Here is a 5,075-nt window from a genome sequence, read left to right as displayed (position 1 = left end):
AATGGAATGACATCACCCAGCTCATGGTGAGAGAAAATGATACAGCTAGCAGCTTCAGGTTGGCACACAATAAATATTTCACGATATCAAAAGCAGGGTGGGGAAATCTGAATCCCAAGATAACCACCTGAATATGTCTGTAAAAGTAACAGAATTTGAAGAAAACAGGAAAGCAGCAAACTCAGAGATACCCATCTTCTCTCTGCAAGAACTAATCTTGACTACCCCAAATGTGCCACTTCCTCTTCTGGTAGGAACAGTGAGTTTATCATCTGTGAGAACTCACAGAAGAGTTTCCTTTGACCCATCCTCATTTGCACACAAGTTTTCAGATGAAAATTGTTACTACTGATGAAAGATAGAGGAGGGCAGGTGCTATGGTTTGTGCCCAGCTGTCACCCTAAAGCCTCATACAAAAAATGGGGGAGTGGGCTTTTCAGGGGTGGCTGCATCTAGAGTTTGTGACTGGTTCATGGTCTAATGCTGACATTGAGGGTGTGAGTGCTACAGTCACCCTAGGGAAGGTGACCTGCATACAACCTAAGGGACAGAAGGAGGCTCGTCCCTTCCTTCTCCTGTTGCTTTTGCTGTCTTCCCTACTGTCTTGGTTACTTTTCTCTGATTGCTGAGACAAAACTCCCAACACCCAGGAAAGAAAGGTTTATTTAGCTATTTGTGAAGGTTTCAGCTCATAATCAGCTGGCTCCAAGGCAGGGTGGTGTGGCACAAGGGCAACACTTCAAAGCAGCAGCCAGAGAAAAAGGGAGGCAAACAAGCCTCTTCTCCTCCCTCATGTTATATGCAGGCCACCCTGTGGCCCTACGGGAAGATGTAGCACTCACAAAATCTCTGTGCCCTCCTCTTGCACAGGATGAGGATATTTACAAAGTAAGGATCCTGGTTCCCTGCTGAGTCTCTAGTTAAACTTCTAAACTTGTCAAGTTGACACAATGTATCAACCATGACAACCTCCATGAATGGTTGCCCCTCTGCCTTGCAGCCAGCTGATGATGGCCGGAAAACCTCTACAAACTGTGAGATTAATAAACCTTTCACCCTTTATTTTTAGGTTTCAGCTATTTTGTCTCAGGAAAAGAGAAAAGTAACTAAAACAGACGTTGGTACCAGAGAAGTGAGGTTGTTGCTACCACATTACCTAGCCATGTGGCTCAAGAGCATTTTCAACTGGCTTGTTGGAAGAGGAAGAGTTACAAAAGGTTTGGACATGCTGAATGAAAATGTAGCCCTGGAATCCTTAGGCTGTACTGTATGAAAGAGTCTGGTTAGTGCTCCAAAGACCAGAAAGCTGGTAAAGACCATGCTCAGTAGGTTTCTCTTGGGCAGCAGGATTGCTTCAGCTGCTTGACTCCACATGATGTGTGTAATGCCTTGAGAGAAAATTTGTCTGCATTTTGCTCATGTCCAGAGACTTTGCTTGAGACTGAGATTAAGGGTGGTAGTTGATTAATCAGTTTTTAATTAAAAATAAAAAACAATAAAACAGCAAATAGAAAAAAATAATAAAGATAAGAAAACACAATCCCTTATCATACTGTCAACATCATTTTTCATGTAGATTAACATTTTTGATTCTTACATTTCTGTAAAAATAAAAAAGACTTAAAATAATCTAAACAACTTTGATAAAGGAACAAAATCAAGAGCTCCAACCCTCCCCAATCCCATGACATCACAAAGTTACATCAATGATGACAAAACGACACTGATATCAAGATAGACAAACCACCAAAGTACCAATATAAAGTCCCAAAATAGATACCCACGTAATAGACAATTGATTTCTGGCAAAGATGCAAAAGCACTTAAGTGGAGAAAAGATTGTACCCTCAATAAATAATACTGGAACAACTGGATATCCACATGCAAAAAGCCCAAACCTTATAGCACATCAGCATTCTCTTAAAACATCCAAAAGTCCTCAAAATGCCTCACAGTACCTCACTTTTGCCATCCAAAAGAGCCTCAAAATGGCTCACAGTGGGTTAAAGTGAAGGCAGGTGTGGCCTAAGTCATTGCTTGGTGGAAGTCATTCTCTCTGGGACAAAATACGTGTTTTTTTCCTTATTATACTAATGAAAGAATGCAGTGATTATGCATGCATGATATTTATTTCACTAATAAGTATGTTTTCAAGGTGCATCCATTTACTTATAAAAAATTTCAGTTTATCATTCCTTATGGCTTAATAGTACTCCATTATATAGAAATACCACATCTTTTTTATCCATTCCTCAGTCTATGGGCATTTAGGTTCTTTCCAAGATCTGACTATTATAAACTGTACTGCTGTAAACATGGGTGCACATATATAGCTGTGGTATAATGGTTTTAATTCCTTTGGGAAGATACCCAGAAGGGGAATAGCTGGTTAAAGTGGGGTCTCCAATTTTAATCTTTTGAGGAATCTCCACACTGATTTCCACAGTGGTCGCATCAGTCTGAATTCCCACCAACAGTGAAGAAGGGTTCCTTTTTCCTCACAGACCTTCCATTTGTTATTGGTGGTCTGATTAATCTTGTAGAAGAAATTTCAAAACAGTCAAATGTTAAGGTGGTAGCATGACTATATTTGGGGATTTAGCCAGATTTGTGTTGAGAATTGAGCAAAGACCCCAGCAGAATGATTAAAAACATTGCAAGTTTGGCCAGAAAGGAAGCTGTGGTAAAGCTGTGGACTGCAAAGATAGAGCAGTAGAGATCTCATTTGCTGAGAAGGAAAAGGATAATAGAAAAGATGTCCTGAGAGCATCACAAGAAGCAGCAGGACTCCACTCTTTGTAGGCTAAAAACTGCAAAAGTTCAAGACTACTTTGAGAAGAGAGCCCCAAAGCACCATGTTCAAGAATGATGGCAGCCTAAAAAATTTGTTCTTCAGAATTGGGTTCACAGTGCTCAGGAATGCAGGCACTTGACTCCTACAGCCAAGAGACAGACAAGTCTGATTATTGCTTCAGCTGGCAGCAGACAGATGTTGGCATCATCTATATGGCGCTGTTTTTAAACACATGCAGAATGCAAGAGTTGCTGGGTCAGGAAGGATTCCACCCAGATTTCAGAAGGCCTGGGAGGCCAGGCAGTGTGTGCTATGAGCCAAAGGTGCAGTGGAGACCCCAGAAGTTAGGGGAAGCCAAGAGTGTGGATCATCTGAGGAAAGCTGTGAGGGAGCAGAACTAGCACAAGGGAAAAGCTGTGGGAGCTACATCTGAGGTGCTGTTGAAGCAGAATCACCCAAGCCCTTTGGAGTTCACATCTTGCCACAGATTGCCTCAGATGCTGTACATGGAACTACAGGATTTAATGTTTGCCATGTTGGATTTTGGACTTGCTTTGGTCTCATTCCTTTGTATTCTTGTTTGTACCTTTTGGAATGGAAATGTGTATCCTGTGCCACTGGATGTTGGAAGTGTTTAACTTTATCCTCATTTGTATAGGGGATCACAACTAAGAGTTTGCTTTAAATCTCAGAGGAGATATTGGACTTGGACTTTTCAGCAATGTTGAAACTGTTAAGACTTTGGTAACTCTTAGAGATGAACTTAATGCTTTTTTGCATTAAGGAATATACATGAGTCTCTGGAGGGTCAGAGGCAGAATGTTATGGTTTGTGTGTAGTTGTTCCCCCAAAGCCTCAGGTAGTCATGAGGAAGTGGGTTTTTCAGGGGTGGCTGAATCTAGCGTTTGTGATTGATTCATGGTTCAGTACTGGGAATAAGGGCAGACTGCTACAACCACCCTAAGGCAGGTAGCCTGCATACAATATAAGGATCAGAAGGAGGCTCCTCCCTTCCCTCTCCTGTTGCTTTTGCTGTCTTCTGCTACTGTGAATGCTCATTCCTCTGCCATACCACCCTGCATTGGAGTCAACTGATTATGGACTGAAACCGCTACAAATATGAGCTAGCTCTTTTTTTGGATGTGTCATCTGTGGTAGAACCCCCAAGAAGTTGAAAATTTTCATTAAAACCCCTGTGGGGTTTTAATACTCAAGACTGAACTCTTGGACACTGTAGAAAATGTAAAGGCCAAGAATCAGGATAAGGAAGGAATTCCTCCTGATCGCAAAGCCTGATTTTTTGCTGGTAAACCACTGGAATATGGACACACTTTGTCTTACGACATTCAAAATGAGTCCACCCTTCATCTTATGTTGAGACTTTGTGGTGGAATTAAGAAAAGGAAGAAGTGTTAGACCACTCTTAAGAAGAATAAGCATAAGAGAAAGAGGATTAAGTTGGCTGTCTTGAAATACTATAAGGTGAATAAAAATGGTGAAATTCATCGAGAGTGCTTGTCAAACAAATGTGCTGGGATTTTTATGCCAGCTACTGTGAAAGACATTATTGTGGCATGTGTTGTCTGACTTACTGCTTCAACAAACCAGAAGATGAATAATTATATATGGGTTAATAAAAAGCCTTCAGGTATTGGGAGAGAGAGAGAGAGAGAGAGAGAGAGAGAGAGAGAGAGAGAGAGAAACTAAGATAATAAGTCAGGCAATTTGGCTCTACTCTCCCCAGATTATCCCAGAAATGCCATTTTTTTTGGTATCAAGGATCGAACTCACGATCTCGCGCCTTCCTCATAGGTGCTATGCCACTGAGCTAAATCCCCCCGCAATGCTATTTCGTCACCAAGAAGCTGATGCTCATCATACCCCAGGAAGTAAGATGTCTTGCTTCTTTCTTTCTTTGTTAAGCTTTAATTTTTATTAATACACATGTGCATTCATCAATGCACAATGATTGCTCTCATCACAGGGAGTTGGCACATGCACATAGCACATCTTAATAATTTACTTCCTTTTCCCCTCCTCTCCCTCTCCTGTCCACTTCCAACTCTTTGCTCCCTTTCCATAGCAAAATCTATCCCTCGATTTCCTATCACACATCCATAAGATGTTCAGCTTCTTAATTTGAGGGATAGCTAGCAGGTTTTTTCACTTTGAGGATTATAGCTTACTAAATAATAATAATAAAATAGCAATAATAATAGTGGAAACAAATGTTTTGAAAGAACAAAACAAAATTTATGGAAATTTAAAAGAAAAAGAACAG

General features: G+C 40.8%; 1 pseudogene; it reads left to right on the top strand.

The window, feature by feature from the left end:
- The first annotated feature begins 3,659 nt into the window (after window positions 1–3,659).
- On the top strand, window positions 3,660–4,413 carry LOC100717204 (ubiquitin-ribosomal protein eS31 fusion protein-like; annotated as a pseudogene).
- Window positions 4,414–5,075: the final 662 nt, after the last annotated feature.

This window comes from Cavia porcellus, unplaced genomic scaffold (assembly GCF_034190915.1).
Source record: "Cavia porcellus strain 051 isolate PalLab524CR breed Dunkin Hartley unplaced genomic scaffold, mCavPor4.1 scaffold_19, whole genome shotgun sequence".
NCBI lineage: Eukaryota > Metazoa > Chordata > Mammalia > Rodentia > Caviidae > Cavia > Cavia porcellus.
The sequence above is the reverse complement of the archived record's forward strand: the minus strand, read 5'-3'. Positions and strand labels throughout refer to the sequence as shown.